General features: G+C 37.8%; 1 long non-coding RNA gene and 2 pseudogenes across 1 annotated transcript; all 3 read left to right on the top strand.

Moving 5' to 3' along the window:
• Window positions 1–18,986, top strand: part of LOC125960638 (centrosomal protein of 78 kDa-like) — a 32,766-nt pseudogene extending 13,780 nt beyond the window's left edge.
• On the top strand, window positions 6,707–11,174 carry LOC125960627 (uncharacterized). The gene is made up of 2 exons (XR_007470482.1): window positions 6,707–6,754; window positions 7,776–11,174. It is a non-coding gene; the product is annotated as an uncharacterized LOC125960627 (long non-coding RNA).
• A 468-nt stretch (window positions 18,987–19,454) lies between the features above and the next one.
• On the top strand, window positions 19,455–20,495 carry LOC125960639 (centrosomal protein of 78 kDa-like; annotated as a pseudogene).
• The last annotated feature ends 816 nt before the right edge of the window (window positions 20,496–21,311 follow it).

Here is a 21,311-nt window from a genome sequence, read left to right on the forward strand (position 1 = left end):
AGGCCAATCTGGGCAGAGTACTGAGTGAAGAAGAATGTGGTGTGACATGAGGTCAAGGAGCTAGCCAGGGGTCTGCTCTTGTAAAGTCTTGAAGGCCAGAGTAAAGATGTGGATTATTCTAAATGAGTAGAGGGTTTCGAACTGGAAAAAGGCATGATCCAAATAGTATCTGAATAAGGTGACCTGGTATAGAGAATGGACTTGGGAGGATAAAGAAGAGAAACAGGGAGACCAGTTAGGAGACAATCACAGGGGTCCAAATAAGAGATGTTTATGGCCTAGGTTAGGTTGGAAGTTTGCAGCAAGTGAAAAGTGGTTGAATTCAGGTTGTGTTTTCAGGGTGTAGCTAACAAGACCTGCAGATAGATTAGTTGTGAGGTATGAAGGGAATAGTAACAAGGAGACAAGTCGTTGATAATTATGTGTGCAACTGGGTGGTATCACTTAGAAAAAGGGGGCTGATGGGAGGAGCAGCTTTTGAGGGAATATCAGGACTTTGATTTGTTATCTTAGATGCCCTTTAGGTATCTAAGTGTCTGGACAGTGCTCAGACTGTACTTTCTATCCAAAGGTATCCAAAGCCACTTTAGATGCAAAATGTTTAAAGTTGACCTTTGTTGCTGCCAAAATAGTAGCCATTGTGGGCAGGCTGCAAGATGGCATCTTAGGTTTCTGAGGAAGAAATTAGAATACACAAAGGGGTATTAAGGGTATAATTACATAATGTAGATTTCATATTTAAATTTATGGGAAAAGCAATAATTAGTTGGCTTTTGGTTTTAAATGGAAATAGCCACTCATTGGGAAATAATTACTCTAACTTCAATTCATTTTACTTTAGATCATTCTGTGATGAAAGCAATTATCAAAAAAGTTCTCCAGATGGAAGGAGTGCCAAGTCAGACATACATAACATGTTTCAGTTCGCTCAGAAGAATTTCTCTTTAATGGCTTGTTTTTCTTTCTTTCTTAAAAGAAAATTATCAAGGTACTTTCTGCCATCTTAAAACTAAGTTTTTAGTCAAATCAAATGGCTTTTCTGTTTTTGAAAATGTTGTGTGATGCTTTAATTTAGGTTCCCAGAAATGCAGATTGAAAACCTTTTAACTTTTTATTTTCTGGAACATATTATCGTTAGTCACAAATAGTCTTTTTTTTTTTTTGGTGATAAGAATGAATAGCAGGAGCAGCATTTGTGAAACCAAATCTAATATGAAACTGACTCTTTCTTGTGAGTAAATTTGAACTTTGAAACAGCAAAACAATAAGGTTTGATATAAAGCAAAATAAATATTTTATGTTTATGATCTGCCAATTTCCCAGAAAGAGTTTTGTGGTGACTTTAGTTATATACCGGATACATTAAAATCACCAATGGACAACTCATCTTTTATTCAGGTTCCCTCTGAAAGTTTTAAAAATTTGTTGACTTAATATCACTGAACGGTTCACTTTAAAATGGTTAAAATGATAAATTTTCTGTTTTGTGTAGTTTACCACAATTTTTTTAAAATGTGTTGTTTGAAGATTTTTGGGTTTTATAAAGGTATTGTATTAGCATAAAAATGAAAAATTTAAAAGACCACCTCTAATTGCATTATCCTATCTAGCAATATTTACATTTTTATTTTCTCTTCCTGCTGTCTATAAACATAATTCCACATAACTTCAATATAATTTGCCATTCTTATCTTTTCATACTAAATTTAAATTCTGTGATTCATAGTTATACTTTTTAACATTGTATTCACAAGGTTTCATTGAGTTGGTCAATTTTTTAAATTGGTGAACAATTGGAAATAACCTAAAATAAACTATTGTAAACATCTTCATAAATACAGCTTTTTTTTTCTACTTAAAGATGTATGTTTTTGATTCTCTGTTAATCAACTTGCTTGGACAATAGTGTATTAAATAAGTTGTTAAGAGTGTTTATGAAGTCAAAAAAAGCTTATGATTGTCTGCCAATTGTTATTTCAAGAGAGTGATATTTTAATAAATAGTACATACAAAGAAGTTAAGATTTGTGGTATCACACTAATTAGATATTATTATTAAAAATTTATATCATGTGTACAGTATTCTTAAAATAGCTAAGTTGACTTTTGCTATGATATTAGAAATGGAAATATATATATTAATAAAGCATGTATATTAGGAATTCTGTAAAATTAGTACCTGGTGGTATATAATAGGGCATCAGGGAATGAGAAGAAAACAGTTAAACGTTTTTTTTTTATTTAGCATGATGAAACAAAGTGGAAATATAACTGCAATGTACAAACTCATTGAGCTATTTTAAGAGTAATTTTATTTCTTGGGCTTTTTTTTTCTATTTGCCTCAGTTATTTGGAGACATAGAGGTAAGCCAATCAGTATCTGGGTATATACCTAGATCCTGGTGAGTGTAGGGTGAAATAATGGTGTGAATTCTGTCACATTTATATTGTCATGATGTATGCCTAAAAACAGATGGGAACTTTTATTAGAAATTTTTTTTATCTCCTAACAAGAAAAGTGTAATTTAAAAAACTTTTAATACAAATGTATTTGCATTCGTTTCTGAAAGTAAAGGAAGCTAACACATACAAACCACATGCATACAAACATTTTTTTGACCGTAATTAAGTTAAAAAACACAATAAAATAGCACAAAATGAACTGAGCTCCTATATATTTTTAAGAGGCATGTAAATCACACAGGATCGTGTGGTGATTATCAATAAGCTACACTCTATGAAATATTTGTCCTCTATTACCACATACACTCCATTTTACCCTGCATCCTAATGTTGCTAAACTATAGTAGAAAGCAACAGCATAGCACAGGGAGATCAGCTCGGTGCTTTGCGATGGCCTAGAGGGGTGGGATAGGGAGGGTGGGAGGGAGGCTCAAGAGGGAGGGGATATGGGGACATATGTATGCATATGGCTGATTTGCTTTGTTGTGTAACAGAAACTAACACAGAATTGTGAAGCAATTATACTCCAATAAAGATCTATTAAAATAAATAAATAAAATAACACAAAATATAGTAGCTTTGAAGGATAAATATAACCATTTTAACCTATGATGTTTGTCTTCAGTAAATTCAAATTAAATATTTAAATGTGAATTTTAATATGTGGCTTGTTCTAAATAAAATATTAACACGTAGGTCTAGTTTTTGCAACCAAATATTTCATATAAAGATACTTGCCTCTTTACTACTGAAATACAGGATAAGTCTCCACATTTCACTCTTTTATCCAGTGGGTCTCATTTGTTTTTGTGTGTGATTTCTGTATGAAATCAAAGGAGCAGTGAAGGTTGACAGGCTTATAGGAGAGTAACATTGACTCACCTACCACCCAGCAACTTGCAGCCTTATAACTTTTATTGTTTTTACATAGAAAAATTCATCTTAAATTGAAATTTTGGTCTAATTCTGAAGATTCTGTTTGGCAGAAGTCATGGGTGTATCTGTGTTTCTGTGTCCTTGAGATTCAGAAATGCCAAAGGTGTTCTAAGATTCAGTAAACTTGAGTGTTTCTGCATAATACATAAAATGTATCATACTTCGGGATTATTTTAAAAATTTATTTTTGCATTTCTGCACATCTCAATACTTTTGTTTTAGTTAAAATAACTTGTTACTGTAGAGAACTTATATTTTTTAAAAATGCTGGCTTATGTAAAACCTTTGTACAAAACGATCCTCTTTTTAATGGCCTTGGCATCATTGTCAAGTGCCTGTTTGATTCCTTTCAAAGTGTACACATGTGACAGTTGCTCTGCAGACCTTTGGTGCATCTTGATTCCTTCTTTTCATGCTTTGTCAAACATAGGCTTGGCCGCAAAGCAACCTGTACGTAATGGAAGGAAACCCTCTGCTGGTAAAGAATGTTATGGTCCTGAACCTCTACCACCTGGTGTGTCTGGTTTCCGGCGTGGCGTACTGCAGAACCTGCAAAAAGCAGCAGGTAGCGTGTTTGCATTCCCTGTCTTTTCAGCCATTCAGAGCCCTTTATTTTGGAACTTCTGTTACGTGAGCGGTCTCTGGTGCTCTCTATAGAGGAGAAAAGATAACTCACACATGGCTTCTGCCCAGTGAGCCCTCTAAGGAAGAAAAACAAAAGGTAATTGGGAGTTTCAAGTTGTTTCTCAAGTGTCACAACAGAGCTAGCCCCGTGGGAGTCTTGAGGAGACTAGAACTATCACCAATTGTGCATGTGAGGAAAGTTTCATTAAAGGCAGGTGTAGTTGCGTGAAGCCCTACAGCACAGAAGTAGGAACTTGGATATGTACGAATGGGCAAAAAGACATTTTAGACAGGGGAAATAGTTTAATACAGAATGGATGAAAATTATGCATTCGACCTATTCTAAAACAACTGGCTTATTAACTCAGTAAATCAGATTTAGTGAGTCAAACTAGCTTTACCTGATTTCTTATCCAGGGCATAGCTGTTCATAGTAATTTTTGTCACAGAACAGTAAATAAAATGCTTGAACTACACCTTTAGGCTTGCTAAGTGAAATAGATTGCTCTAGATGATTTTCAAATGACTGACTTGGTAGTACTCACGAAATTGGGGATTAACAATTGCTTAAGAAAACAAAGAGAATTGATTTTAAATAGTACTTGAAGTAGTTACTGTGTAAAATATCTGTTCAGTTGCTCATGTTAAATGGATGTTTATAATCCCCATTGGACAACCGACTACTGTTTTGCAAATGGTAATGTGAATTGCTGTTGCATAAACTATAGTGTTGAATCCCCAGTCTTTGCACTTGAGTTTAGCAACTTTGTGGTTTCCTATCTTCTTCCTGAGACACTTAATCTCACATCCATCCTCCTCACACAGGGTGGTAAATTAGAGAATGATTAATATCTCCATTTAAAGAAGTGAGACTGAAATCTCAAGCATCCTGAACATAGGAACTGAAGGGGCCTCTCAGCAGTTCAGAGAGTTATACCGAGCCAGTCACCTGAATTCTGTTCGGTTTTCTCCATAGCAGAGCCCTCCAGGTCCTTGTTTTGAGCTTATTTATTTTTATACACAATTCTGTGTGGATACTGTACATAATACTAAATAGTTGTATTAACTGGGTTTAACTGGTGATGTATTTACATGAAGATCTAACTTCGTTTTATTGATATCTTTTTAGGGGCTTTCCATTCATCAAAGCTCGTGATGTATGTAATCAGTTGCTGGTGTTTAGCTATCATATTTATGATATATAGGACTTGAATTGGGAAAGGTGGATGGTCATTCTCCTTGCTTTTTAAACTGACAGAGCCTTACAAGAAGCATTTCCCTCTCTGAAATAAATCCATGTAAAACATGTTTGGTCGCTCTCCCAATGCAACTGTGTAGTTGTGTGGATTTGGCACACAACTGGCAGCCTTGTGGTTATGCCTGTAAACAAGGAAGCCTGTTTTCCAGTCCGCAAATCAGCTGTTACCCAGTGAAACGAACTTGAGTGCCATTTCTGACCCCCTCACATGGAGCTCTCATACTGAAGAATGTTCACATGTTTTCAAGAAACGTTGTTTGCGGGCTATATGTACAAATTCCTGATCTGAAAGCCAATATAAAGCAACATCTCCCAAACCTCTGCTCTCTCACCAAGGCCACACACATTCCCTCGCTTATGGCCTCATGGCAAGCTAATACTGTCAGTATCAGATTCTCCTTCCCAGTGGTTCGGGGAGACTGCATAGTTGCTCTGTGAAAGGCACCACTGCTGAGGTTGAGAGAAGAGCACCTTGGGTGTCAGTCCTGCCCTTGCATGCCCAGAGAGAGAGGTGTGCACCTCGTTCTCCTGTTACGGTTTTCCTGTGCTGCAGGGTTTGCTGCTTGTTGTCAAAATGATGTCCTAGTGACTTGTCTTCTGCGTGGTTATATAATCCCAGCATGCTTCTTTATGATCTGTAGACTTTTATGGGGTTGTGGCCAGGTCAGGTTTTAAATGTTTGGAACTGTCCTATTGAACAACATTGCAGTGGCCGTGAATCTTGATGGGAGAATTGTATTACTGTTACCCTAGTTTTGGCTTAAGTGTGGTGAGAAGATGAAATTTTTGATGGGTTAGTTTTAGTTGTGTATGTGTATGTGATTTCTTTTTTAAAATTCTAATGTCTGTTATTCCCAGCTTAGATATGTTGACTTTCTGATTATTCATCAGTCCCTTTACTGATGTATTTTCCTCTGAAAAACTACATTTTCTTCCAGACTGTTTGTGTCTGATGGTGAAGAGTAAATTTTTCATTTGCAGTATAAAGTTGATCTGAGAAAAAATGTTTACCTTGGCTCTTCACTTGGCTTCTGTGAAAGAAACTTAATAAAATAATATGGGCAATTCCCATTACTAATCCTAACCATGTACAACAGAGGTCTGTACAGTAACATAGCAAAAATAAGTTCCTGTAATTTTACTTAGTCATTGCCTGTTTTAGACTAAGGAGCAGTGAGAGACATTTATAAATAATGATACCTCAGATCACTTTTGTTAAATGTCCTCTAATATTTGGATATTTGGATCTGGCTTGTGTTATCTTTTTTTACAATCTTGTCTTCTTTCTTTGCACTTTAGTGTAACAACTCTGTGATTTCCTATCTTCTTCTTCAGACACTCAGGTCCATCAGAATTTCCTGTGACTGTGACAGTAGAGAGTCCTTCCTCCTCAGAAATCGAAGAGGTCGATGATTCCTCAGAATGTGTTCAGGAAGAGCCAGAGAAAATCCGTTTGAAACAAGAAGCACTGCAGGTACAAAGTTATCACTTTAAAGCTATAGAGAAGATTCTTTTTCAAATGGAAGCCTGATTGCAACACGCCACAGCTTGTGTGAGGGTTCTGTTTTCCCCTGCATTGTATCCCCTTGAATGGTTCCTTAAGCTTAGACCAAGGTGAATGGTGGACATTTGAACTCTAAGAAATAAAAATCAAAACATGTCGTTAGTAATATATTTTCCTTTCCTTAGAACCTTAGTATATTAGATTTAGGGAGAACCTTAGTGATCATACGATAAAGAAATTGAGTTCTGAATGAATATAGTCAGCTGATTCAGTGTTCTTGTTTTACAGATGAGGAAATTGACAGTTCTAGCTGAACTCTGTTTTTATAAGAGGAAAATATGGCCTCATTTTAAATAAAAGTAAAAAAAAAGTTTTGATGTTGATATTCTCCTTTCCTAAAATAAAAAATATCAAGAAGCTACATTCTATTACCAACTAAACCTGACCTCTAATGTCATTCCATACTTTTGTTTGTATGGACAGAAAAGAAAAATTGATTTTCATAAGAAATTTTTGTACCTCAAAAATAATATATTTCTTTTTTTTTCAGCTTTAATGCAGAGCTGAACATTTCTAGTAAATAAAGGAACACCATTTGGGGGGACCTTGTCTTTGTGCTACAGAGTTCATGTTTAATTTTTAAAAATTATTTAATGTGATTTTCTTTTCATATGAAACATGAAACTTGACAGGTTTCAGAACTAATTATCCCATTATTGTAGGACTATGGGAATTACTCTTTGATTTTCAAAAGAGGAAGTTAGATTTTTATTTTTTTAATAAAAATTAATGATAATATAGAGAAATTTTAAGAAAAGAACTTAGAAAATTATGAAATGTTAGAGTAGGAGAAATTTATAGTTCGTGTAGGGTTACCCCCTTTCGTTTTATAAATGAGCACCTACAATTTGTAGCACGTAGTGGTTTATTAGTAAATGGCAGAGTACGACAAGACCCTAGAGCATCTAACCCGCCTTCCTTGTCATTTTAGATGTGATGTATTCATTTCCTTCACGAATAGACCAGGAGATTGTATTTCTAAAAGCAATGATAGACACTGGGGAAGACCAAGAAGTTTAAACACTGGACCACAGAATAGCAGATTCAGAAGGTACTGAGAACCCTTTTAGCTCTTCTCCGTTTTCACAAGACACTACAATGATGGTATCAAAGTGTTCAAGTATATAAGCCCACAAGAATCAAGAGATTTCAACATAGTTTTGAAAGACCGAAGACAAGTGGAAGAGTGTGAAACTGAAGCAGTAGGACAGAGGAAAAGCATCACCTAGAATATGCACAGCGACCACCTGCAACTGAGGAGGATTCTGACCCCACCTGCAGAAGTAGGCCCATGCTCAGATGCGCATGTAGGAGAGAGGGTGGAGTTAGTTAAAAATGTGACTGAAATAGGGGAGCTCATTGAAGGGTTGTGTTTGGAGGAGTGGACTCCCAGCCCCGCCCTCACACTCCTGAAATGAGATGATTTCATTTTGAAACCAGTGAAACTGGCAAGAACTAGGGCAGCTAGTGTGAGTTTTTACACCCTAGAAAATTGTGTTTGGGGGAGATCCTATTACAGTTACTCCCCGCTTTTTCCTGCATAAGAAACCAATCAATCGTTGACTTCAGGGAGCTTTCTGCACTCATTCTTAAATAGAAAATAACTGTCATTTGCGTGATAGTTGAGTAAAGCTTCCAACGTGAGAGGGGGAAAAAGAGTGAAAATGTATCCTAGTAGGACGAGGGACAATTTAGGGAACAAAATAATTTAAGAAAAAACCCTAATTAGTATCCTGAGAGAGGTTTAAAAAGAGCTGTAAAAAAGCTATAAAATAAGATTAGGGTGTTAATTAAAAAGAGAATGGTCAGAAAGCAAGAGAGGTCTCTTGGAAATGAAAATATGGTTGCTGAAATAAATTCAGTAGGAATTTAAAAAATTTCTCAGTATATAAAAAAGAAAGACACAATGGAAAAAGTGATAGAAATATGTTAGAGAGGCTGCATCTGGGAGATCCAACATGTTACTATTAGAAACTCCAGACCCAGAACAAAAATGGAAGGAAGCTGTCAAAGGGCAACAAAATTCCCCACAGCTGAAAGTAGACATCAGGCCTCAGATTGAAAACAGTTACGCAAGATGAGCAAGAATAGACTCATACCTAGGCACCCTTCATTGTGAAACTTTAAAATACTGAAAAAATAAATTAAAATAGAATAAAATACTGAGAGGATACATCCATTCCAGAGAGAAAAATACTGGCCACCTAAAAAAAAGAGTTAAAATCTGACCTTATCATACTTGTCATCAGCGCCATGGATCCTGGAAGGCATTAGAAAGATACCTCCAAAGTTTTTCAGGCACATAATTTTCACCCTAGGGGTTTGTATCCAGCCAAACTATCAGTCATAAGTGGAGGCTGAAGAAGATATTTTGTACACAAAGAAATTTGAAAATTTGACCTCCTGTGCTACACCTTAAGCTATTTATAGAAATAATCCAGCAAAATGAGGCAGTAAACCAAGAAGGAAGGTAATAGGGGATTCGGTGCAGATTGCAGCCAGTCTAGGGTGGAGAGGCTTCTATTGACTGTGTGATTGAGAGCTGAGAAACACCTTGAGGCATGTTGTACTTACTAGCTATTAGGCACTGTTGGAAGGGAGGAGGGAGAGGAAGAGGAGAGGGAACTTGAACTCCAGAGGACGAAAGGCTATATGGACATAAACATGAAGCAAACTAAACTATCATTGATTTTTAACGTACTATTGGTGAGGAAGAGAAGAATCCACTTAAACTTGACACTATAGATGTCCCCCTTTTCAGTGACACACAGGGGTAATGACCACCTGTCTAATTTGTTGTCCAAACCAGAACTTGTCCAAACTCCTTACACTTCAATAGTGTAAGGAGGCGCTCTAATGCTGTAACATCAGGACAACAGGTATAAACTGGAACAGCCCAAGGCGGCTTGGGGTATGTGGTCACCCTGCACAAGGGCAGTGACACTGGCACAGTATGGAACAAGGTGTAGTCTGTACACAGAGACACAGTACATCTGCAGTGGGCAATATTAATTTAATTGTAATAATGGCAATACTGTCTTGGTTTGCAGCTTTTATCGTCAACTTGCATGTAATCACTAATAACTAAAGTAAACTATACTTAGTATGTATTAGTATTAAGTTGGTATGTACTGAAATGTATTGTGTACTAGTATGTACTTAGTATATATTAGGCTCTAAGTGTTTTTGCATATATTAACTCATTTAATCCTCTGAATAGCCTTATGAGGTTGGTGCTAATATCATTCCCACTTTTTTTTTTTTTTTTGGCGGTACACGGGCCTCTCACTGTTATGTCTTCTCCCGTTGCGGAGCACAGGCTCTGGATGCGCAGGCCCAGCGGCCATGGCTCACGGGCTCAGCTGCTCCGCGGCATGTGGGATCCTCCCAGACCGGGGCACGAACCCGTGTCCCCTGCATCGGCAGGCGGACTCCGAACCACTGTGCCACCAGGGATGCCCCATTCCCACTTTTGAGAACAGGTAACTAAGACAGGGAAGGAACTTGCCCAGGCTGTACCTATTTTAAGGTTGGATTGAGGCTTTGAGTTGAGGCTCTCTGCCTGTTCTCTTAAACCTTACTCCTTACTGACTCTCGAATAACAGAAGACTTAACTGCACATAGAACAGAATATAAATTTCAACTTTGACAACGTAAAAGCTAGGTTTGGAAGGTAGACAGGAGGTAGAAAAAAGGGAAGATGGTATGAATGTCCTCATTTTACAAAGCGTGACGTTGAGAGAGTTTATAGTTGATCAACAATGTAGGTTTTTAAGTATATCACTACAAGTCAAAGAGATCATGAGCAGTGGAATAACTCATGATGACATTACAGAGCAGTGTGGACATAGGAAAGAGTGTAAAGGAACTAAACCCTTACTTATTAGTAAGTTAGAAAGTGAACAGATAATGCCTCCAAATTAGTGAGAAAATAGTCATGTAAGAGTATTACTTGGAAATGGAGAAGAATTCAAATAACAATAGTTGGACCTCCCTGGTGGCGCAGTGGTTAAGAATCTGCCTGCCAAGGCAGGGGACACGGGTTCGAGCCCTGGTCTGGGAAGATCCCACATGCTGCGGAGCAGCGAAGCCCGTGCGCCACAACTACGGAGCCTACGCTCTAGAGCCTGTGAACCACAACTACTGAGCCCACGTGTCACAACTGCTGAAGCCCGCGTGCCTAGATCCTGTGCTCCATGACAAGAGAAGCCACCGCAATGAAGAGTAGCCCCCACTCGCCGCAACTAGAGAAAGACTGCACGCAGCAACGAAGACCCAACACAGCCAAAAATAAATAAATAGTAATAAAAAAATAAATAAAAAATAACAATATTGATGTAAACCTCATGAAAAAGGAAATCCAAACAGCCAGTAAACACAGAAAAGTGTATGACTTCATTAAGTAATAAGAGAAAAGTGAGTCAAAACCAAGGAAACTACATGCCAATCAGATTGACAAATACATAAAGAAAGTCTGGTAGTTTCAGGTATTGTAGACCTGGAGTACTATGGGAATCCTCTACCCTGTTTATACTGGAGTATAAATCGACACAACTACTTTGGAAAGCATTTAGCACTCTCCATCAACTGAAGGTACATAAATAGCCTGTGAGCCAGCAGCCCTCACCCCCGCCCTGTGTAAATGCACCAGAATAACCGGTACAGCAGGATTCCTGTCCATGATTTGCATTAGCACAAACTGAAAACAAACCAAATGTCCATTAAGAGTCAAGAATTAAATAAATTTTGTGTATTCGTACAGTGGGAAAACTATCCAGCAATAAAATTGAATGAACTAGAGCTACAGGCAGCAATGTGGATGAATTTTTTAAACCAACGTTGAGAGAAAGAAATAAGATAGAAAAGACTTCATATACTATGATCCTCTACATAAAGTTAGATGTTGACAAAACTAAACTCTTTTGTTAGGGATGCATGCAGGTTAAAGGAAAGGATTGTCAAGAAGTGAGGATGGTGTTTAACCTGGAAGAGGGAAGGAGCTTGTGATGAGAAAAGGATATGGAGGGGGCGGTTTGAGATGCTGACAAGTATCAATACTTTCAGATTCGAGTAGTGTTTATGTGAGTATTCTCTTTTTATTTGTCACATTGACAGTTTTTTTCTGTGCACTTCTCAGTACACATATCGTATTTTACAATTAAAAACCTGCGTAAAGAATCGGTCGCTTCTTGAGTGCTGGATGTGGGAGTGGGATGAGACCATTTCATTTTAAGCCCTTCACTACTGTTTGCATTCACATGTTCATTCATTCAGCATTAATTGAACATATTCTATGTACCAAGCACTCTTCTAATTTTATATGTGTTTCAACTCATGTAATCCTCACAAGAGCTCTGTGATATGGGAGCTTATCTCCATTTTATAGATGAGGAAGTTGAGGCCTAGAGTTATAGAACTTGTCCAAGGTTATATAGCTAATGGGTAGTGCCAGGCCCATTTGCCTCAGAGAATCTGAATTTTTACAATATAATCTAAAAGAGAAATTTAATTACTAATTATAAGCAAAAAATTTGCACATTAAAGAAGATGACACGTTTTCATCTATCCAGTTAGAGAAAAACACACAGTCTGTCTTTCACACACATACATCTTGTATTGGCAGGGATTTTCCTTATTAAGCAATTATTTATTGACCGTCTACGCTGTGCTAGGCACAGGTGCTGGGGGTAAACACTTAATAAAATACACCCCTATCTTCAAATAACTTGCACTCTAAGTGAGGAAGTAAGCCAACAGTTATAGTAGAGGTTATATACCAAGTGATACATCGCTGATGGCAGTGTAAAATCTCAGAAATCTTTTGGAAAGAAGTTTGGAGACAGGTACCTCAGAGCCTTAAAAATGTTCATTTGCTTTGATCTCAAACTCATTTTTATGGATTTATTGTAAGAACGTTATTCTCAATATGGAAAAAAGCTTTCATGCATAAAAACGGTTATTGTCTGATAATATTGAAAAGTTGGAAAGAATTTAAATGTGTAAAATGGTTAACCAGTAAACCCACTCAGTGGAATATTTTGTAGCCCACAAAAAAAAATCACGGTTATGAATCCCCTGATTATATGAGAAATGATTGATTTCAATGTTAAATGGAGAAAAGTTGAACATAAAATTTGATATCCAATATGATGGAAGCTTTGTCCCAGAAAAATCACCCTAGCCAGTGTACAGAAGGGAGGAAGGAGAGCAGATGACAGGAAGGAAAATTATTCCAAAGCCTTATCATCAGTCTTACTTAAGTAATAGAATATCAAGCAATTTTACTTTCTAACTTTTTTGGTTCCATATTTCCGTGTAAGGGACATGAATTATGAATACTTTGTAGGAGGAGGATACACTTTTTCACAAAAATTTAACACTTCTAACACAATTAGAAGATTGATTAAACCATCGTATTAAAAGTAGAGGAATTTTGCATTTTTTTTTCCTTTTTCCCCATTGAAAACTTGACTGGCTTTAGTAATGGAACATTAAAGAGTTTGAAGTTCTTAGACTCTCAATTTTTAAAACATGTTCTGAATATAAAAATATATGTTCATTGAGCAAATGTTTGTAAACAATGAACAGCTTCTTGAAGGAAATAGAAGCCACCTCTGCATGTACACACACCTAATCTGCTCTTTTGTCTTAAAAAAGTATCAAAAATATTTTGCCATGTCACTAAATACTCTTCTACGTCAGAGAATTTGATTAAGCTTTTGCATCATCTCCCAGGAAAAACGCACAGATATATTGTGAATGTAGAACTCCTGAAGCCCATTCATTAACTCTGGTCGAGACCTCGTGTCATTCTTTTCTTAGTGGCTTCATAGCGCATTCCTTCAGACGGTGAGCTGTTTTTCTTTAAACCAGTCCCAATTTGGAGGCTCTTAGCTTTCTTCTAGGGTTTGGTTATAAACAATCTTATGACATCATGCTGGTAGATAAATCTTTGCCCACATCTTTGATTTCCTTAGGGTAAACCCCTGATGTAGGATTATTGTTAGGTACCAAGAGTTACTCTTCAGAAAGTGATACCAGTTCCTCTCCCAATGATGGCATATAATAGAGTTCCTCATTCTTTAAGTGATTGTTCAAAGCAGTTAAAAGGTATAAATATACCGTACTGTTTTCATAAGTATAGGAATTCTGATTGTTTATCGCTGCATAAGAAACCACCCCGAAACAGTGGCCTAAAACAATGACAGTCATTTATTTTGTTCACGAACCTGGAGGTTGAGTAGGATATTGATTCTTTTACTACACTCTTACTGACTGAAAACAATACCTATTTGACTAGCTCACAGCTCTGCAGGTCAGAAGTCCGGGCACAGCATGACTGGGTTTCCTGCTCAGGTACACACGGGAACATGTGAGTTCCCTCCTGAGAGTGTTAAAGCACGTGAAATTTAAGTGTAAGACATTGAGCCCCAAACGTTGGATGTTCACCATAGTTTGTGTGGGTCACAGAGCTGAAATCAAGATGTCAGTCTGGCTGTGTTAGCATCCAGAGGCTCTGGGAAAGAATGGCTCCAAGATTCTTCGGCTTGTTGGCATAATTCAGATTCTGCAGTTGCAGGACAGAGGTCCCCATTTCCTTGCTGGCTGTCATTCGGGGGACAGTCTCAGCTCCTAGAGGCCTCTCACTTGCCTTCCCTGCCACACCATTGGACTTCTTCAGAGCCAGCAATGGAGAGTCTCCCTCTCGTCCCTTTTGTACTTCAATTCAGGAAGAGTTCAGGTCCTTTTCATGGGGTGCCTGAGTAGGTCACATCCACCTAGAATAATCTCCCCATCTTAAAAAAAACAACTGATTTTGAACGTTAATTCCGTCTGCAAAATCCCTTCACTGCAGCACCTAGATTTAGAGTTTGATTGGATGAGTGGAAGGTTTGTGTACTTCAGTAAGTAGGAGTCTTAGGGGCTCTGTTAGAATTCTGCCTATTGCAAGCAGTGTCCCCACTTCACGGACCGAAGTGTCTTATTTCCTGAAACTCCTAAGGGAGTTTATCAGTGTTCATTTTATTTCAGTGACCTTGGTGAATGGGAAGACTACCACCTCCGTGAGCAGGAATGGCACCCAGCTTCCTGAGTCCACAGTGTGGCTCTGCTACTTAGTGGTGTGACCTTGGCTGTGCTGCTCTACTTACTCTACTTCTCTGCCTCTGTTTCCCTCATCTGTAAAATAACATGGAGTTAGTGATTGTTCTTTCCTCGTACGGTTTGTTTTTTAAATAAATTTATTTTATTTATCTGTTTTTGGCTGCGCTGCGTGTTTGATACTGCTCTCGGACTTTCTCTACTTGCGTCGAGCGGGGGCTACTCTTCGTAGTGGTGTGCGGGCTTCTCATTGCGGTGGTTTCTCTTGTTGCGGAGCACGGGCTCTAGGCGCGCAGGCTTCAGTAGTTGTGGCACGCAGGCTCAGTAGTTTTTACTCGGGGGCTCTAGAGCGTAGGTTCAGTAGTCGTGGCGCACGGGCTTAGTTGTTCCGAGGCACGTGGGATCTCTCCGGACCAGGGCTCGAACCCGTGTCCCCTGCACTGGCAGGCAGATTCTTAACCACTGCGCCATCAGGGAAGCCCCCTCTTAGGGTTTTGATGATTAGATTTAATGCCCAGGGAACTCCAGGAACAGTGCTTGACTGTAAATTGCTTTAAAAGTGATCACTTTTGGAGCTTCCCTGGTGGTGCAGTGGTTGAGAGTCCACCTGCCTGCCGATGCAGGGTACACGGGTTCATGCCCGATCCGGGGAAGATCCCACTTGCCGCGGAGTGGCTGGGCCCGTGAGCCATGGCCGCTGAGCCTGCGCGTCCGGAGCCTGTGCTCCGCAACGGGAGAGGCCACAACAGTGAGAGGCCCGTGTACCGCAATAAAAAAAATAAAATAAAGTGATTACTTTAAAAAAAATGCTTTTGAATCTGCAATTATGCAATTCAGGTGTGTTAAGCATGTTCATTAATAGGAGTTCCTACTATAAAGAGACCCACAAATAAAAATAGAACTTTTCTTTCTTGTTCTTAACTATTTATTTCTGACTTGCTATGTTATACGCATATGCCTTTTATGGTGGGCTGCCACAAATTTATGTTGGAAAAAGTGGAATTTAAATAAATCTTTACTATGCTAATTTGATAGATTTTGATAATTCATTTCACTAGCATGGTATGATATTACCAGTAGCAGACTAAAAGCTGAGTTCACTTCTGGCTCTGCCCCTAAATCCTGATGAGTCCTATAGCTGGAAAGGCTTTTGGATATTATACTACGAATTAGTTATAACATTTATTCTGTTTAGGAAAAACTGGAGGAGTGCCTAAAGCAGTTAAAGGAGGAAAGAGTAATAAGACTTAAGGCTGATAAATGAGTCAATGAAGTAAACAATTTCTTATACTTTTGGGAGTGTTTTGGTTTTATTTCGATTTGATTTTAATCCATATACACATAGTTTGTAAACTTTAAAACTGTAATATGTTGCAAATTGGTTGTATCATATGGACTTTTGCATTTACTGGTATTTAGTGATCATATGATCTATATTCCAGAAAGCATGTTTTTAAAAATATGAAAATCTCGTTGTGTGTGTGTGTATGTGTGCGCGCGCACACGCGCTTTATGACATTAGCTTATGATCTGTTCATGATTCTTTGATTCAAGAAAGCACTTTTTGTGCATATACTATATATACAGTAGCATAAAAGACATGATGAGACTCTCCTGGCAATGAATTAGGAAAGTGAATCATTTAAATAAATTTAAGGTATTGGAAAACTTCTAAGAATGCAATGAAAGATAAAAATATATACTGTAAGAATTACATTAGGTAATGTGCATGAAAGCAGGGCATAATCTAAAAAGTTCTAAATATACTTTATCAGAGGTTGAGCGTAGGGAGGAATTTTTCAAAGTGCATATCCACTGGATTGGCGGACACTCATTCAATAAGTGGTGAGCACCTGCTTATATAAGGCAAAAGGGGCATCATGAACATAACAGCCTTTCTGAGAAATACTGGAGTTGAGCTTATAGGGGGTTTTAAGTGCATAGGTGATGAGCGGACGGGGAAGAGTGCACGGGAGTGAATATTTTGAAGGAGCCAAAGAAAACATTGGTGATCGTACCTTTAATAAATTGGGTTGGGTATGATTTAGGACTTTTAAACGTTAAGCATTAGATATTTTGTTCACTAAAGTTAATTCTTAACATTCAGCAGAGTTGTAATATGTTTTGTTCAGATCAGATTATATAATTCACTTTCTAATTTAAGGGAAACTTAAAGCAGGTAATTTTCTGATGTGGAATGAGGCTCCATTATGAATTGAACCAGTTAGAAATGTGATCTTTCGTGAAAGATCATTAATAAAACGATAACTTTGGTTTACTTATATACCACCTAAGCGTTATATAGGAAACTTTGTTGGGTGCCTGGGGGTTTTGGTTATTATGTGATAATGGTCTCTGTCTTTACTGGTGGAGAGTTAGGTTAATTACAGATTAATTACATTTTGAGTGTTTTAGTTTTGTTCCTTGAAACCAGGCAAGACTACTTTTGATGACAATGAGAAAAAAATCATGTCAGACATTTTCCGTCTTCTTTTGTAGTTAGAACATGAAAATGCCCAGTTAAGAAATGTAACTTTCTCTTTGTCTGAAGCCCTTCATGTCCACAAGCATGATCCTGGATGATGAAGGTGTTTTGGGCAGCATTGAGAATTCTTTTCAGAAGTTCCATGCTTTCTTGGATCTCCTTAAAGATGCTGGGTTAGTTCATTTCTCTTCATGGCATTCTTCTCTTTGCGACTGTAATGGTAGTTTGCTGAGGAACTGGAGCAATTTTCATCACTTACGTGGCCATATTTAGCCAAATTTAGTGTAATTATAGGTAATATAGTTGACGTTTTAAAAGGAGGAATTAAATTTTTTAAGAAATGCAAATAGGGGAGCCTGCTTTGGTAGAGTGGGGAGCCCATTATAAAAGAGTAACCTGTAGACAGAGTAATTAGTAGGTACAGTTTTTTGTAAAGACTAAATTGAAAGCAGTTTTCATTGAAAATATTCGGGAATGGATAAGAATTTTCCTATCTTTCATTTACTTTGCTTGTTTGATAAGTTTGAATTAAAGTTATTTTTGTCTTAGACATAAAAATTATTATTAATCTGCAGGGAAGATATAGGTCAGTGGTTCTCAACCGTGAGCAATTTTGCTGAAAGAGGGAAGTGGAGATTGATAGTTGATGGAGTGGTGTTTTGTCAGTGAATGAGTTGGTGTTGGGAAGGAAGGAACAAACACATTCTTGGAAACTGGAGGAAAGGTGGTAAAGAAGTGTGGGAATGGAGGTGTGACTGGCAGTGGACGGGGTGCATGGTACATGTTGAAGCTGCTAGTGAGACAGTGGGATGTCTCCTAGAGGATGAATCTGGAAAGGGCTGAGAATTTGGGGGAGAGAGAGGCTTGTAGTATGGAGTAGGATGTTGGCTTTTAAGATTTTAGAAGTATTTCATGATTGTAGGTCTGGGGAAATCTAAACTGCTCTTCTGTGATTATAATAACCTTTATCTTTTCTCCTTTCCTCCTCTGGTCCAGGCTTGGGCAGCTGGCCACAATGGCTGGTATAGATCAGTCAGATTTTCATTTACTAGGTCGTCCCCAGATGAATTCTACTGTTAGTAGTCCACCTAAAGAAGAAAAGAAGGCACTTGAAGAAGAAAAATCAGAGTCAAAGCAGAGTGCCCCAGGACCAACGCAAAATCTCCAAGTAAGTGGAGAGGACAGCACTTAAGGATTCTAAGAGTGATCAGCAAAAAGGAAATGACCAAGTCAGAGAGAAAATAATAATGGTCAGTCTCTAATAGTTCACATGCTCGGGAGCTAGAAGACTCTGGAGTCCTCCCCAAATCTGAGATTAGTAAATGTGGGCCTGTTTCATGATACTGTATTGTTGTACATAAGAAAACCGGAAGTTCTTTAGAAAGTGTATGAGTTAAAGCAAACTCTCCTTAATGAAGAAAGAAAACATTACAGAAAATATTCCAAATTTTAAGTTGTATAAATGTCTGTTCTATTCATATTTTATCTAGGTTTCTATTTGTATGCAGTCAGCTTAACAATGAAGGAACACTAATGGAGGTACACGTACTGATATAATTTTTAAAATAAGTAATCTTGACATAGCTGATACGTAAGATATTACAGTGACTCACCTGGTCATGGGAATGGGAGGGGAAACCTGTCAGCTTTTCCTCCAGCCTCACTTGGAGCCCCCTTCGCCCAGCTCAGCCAATCTCAGACTGGTCTTGGGAACTGACTGGTCTTGGGAACTGACAGTCTGGTCACAAACTATATTATATACTGTTCACATGTGCCTGGAGGATAGCAAAGAAATTAATTTTCTTACAGAGTAGGGTTTTATTTTTAGTGAGGGGAAGGAAATGGGTAATAACTACCCCAGTCACCAAAGTCTGAAAATGTAGCGGACATAGCCTTGGATATAGCTAGGTTAAGCTGAGAATCACTTGGCAGGATATAATTAAGAGAAAAACTGGCTCTGAAATCTTCTGAATAATCAATTGACTGTGTTAATAATAAGATCACAGAGTAACACTGAAGTTTTGAACTCTACTTTTTAATGGTTGGCTTTGTTCATCACTGAATTTTTGTCTTGTCTTTTGTCTTTCCCTCCAGTTTCAGAAAATTACAGGTGATGCTGGGATTCCTTTGCCTGTCGACTCCTTCCATGTCCCAGTCTCTACTCAGGAGGCCTTAGAAACTCCCAAAGACAACCTGGGGGTCGCAGTCACAGAGCAGCAGCAGGAGTCTTTTGAAGATTTCATTGCTAGAACATGTTCTCCTTCAGCAGACGTCATTTCTGGAACTGGAAGTCAAAGAAAAGAAGAGGAATTACCTAGATATAGCAGGTCTTCTTCAGAGAAAATGACCAGAGCATAATATACCAAAAACTACTCTGCTAAGAAACAACCTGGGAAGGACCTGCATTCCTGCTCTGACTCACCTGTAAAGCAGAAAAGCAAAGGAATTGGGCAAAATAATTCTTTGCTTAATGAACCAATTAGAAGTGAGTCTTCGAAAAAACACATTTCTGTTAAGAAAGAGAGTACAATAGTGACTGTTTCTTCAAAGACAACTAAAAGTAAACTCAGTCTACTAGAACATTCTGAAAGTGATACTCTTGGATCTGATTGTGAATTTCCAGAAAGCATCCATATTCCATCACACCTAACATAGGTCTAAATATTTTAAAATCTTTTAAAATTATGTTTTTGCCTTCAAATTTTAATAAATTACTTATGTTTTTATTATAGCATATGGTGTTTTAAAATACTTGACTGGAAGCCATTAGAGAAAGATTTATCTATACTTTTTTATTATAATGAAAGTTTTGGTGTATTTTTCCTTGTGACAGTTTGCACCATTCATTCAGCTAGTGTTTACTGAGGGCTTCATATGTACAGTACTTTTCTGGGTGCTATTGCTTTCAGCAGTGAACAAAATAAAGCTTTTGCTCTCCTGGAACTAACACTCTGTGGTGGGAGAAAACATAAACAACAAAACAGGGTAAGGGGTAAAAAGAGATGGGAATAATAAATGGCATAGTTTTACCATTTGGTTAACTGTCAAACTATTATAAATCGTATGGCCAGAAGCCATTGACATATTTTAATTCACAGAGAGCATCAAACAATTTACCAAGGCACTTAACCGTGTTTATGGATTACAGCAACAGTATGAGGTAGGGAACTATTACCATCCCCATTTATAGATGAGGAGTCTGAGGAGACATTATGTGAGTTGCCCAGAATTACACAGCTGTAAGTAAGTGGGAAGCTGGGATGTGACCAGAACCCATGCTCTTTTTTTTTAATGTATGGACTTTATTATGTTTCATTTGTTTCTGATTTATGTGATTTTTTTAAAGATTTTTTTTGATGTCGACTATTTTTAAAGTCTTTATGGAATTTGTTACAGTATTGCTTCTGTTTTATGTTTTGGTTTTTTGGTCGCAAGGCACGTGGGATCTTAGCTCCCCAACCAGGGATCGAACCCTCACCCCCTCCATTGGAAGGCGAAGTCTTAACCACCGGACCACTAGGGAAGTCCCCCTTCTGTGGTGATTTTTATGGCAGTTTTTTAAAATTTTATTTTTTATTGACGTATAGAATTACAGTGTTGTGTTAATTACTGCTGCACAGAAAAGTGACTCATTTATACATTTATATACATTCTTTTTCATATTCTTTTCCATTATGGTTCATCACAGGATATTGAATATAGTTCCCTGTGCTATACAGTAGGACCTTTTGGGGTTTTTTTAAATACATCCACTTTTTAAAAAATAAATGTATTTATTTTATTTTTGGCTGTGTTGGGTCTCCATTGCTACACGCGGGCTTTCTGTAGTTGCGGTGAGCGGGGGCTACTCTTCTATGCGGTGTGCAGGCTTCTCATTTTGGT

The sequence above is a fragment of the Orcinus orca genome, chromosome 12, assembly GCF_937001465.1.
Source record: "Orcinus orca chromosome 12, mOrcOrc1.1, whole genome shotgun sequence".
NCBI lineage: Eukaryota > Metazoa > Chordata > Mammalia > Artiodactyla > Delphinidae > Orcinus > Orcinus orca.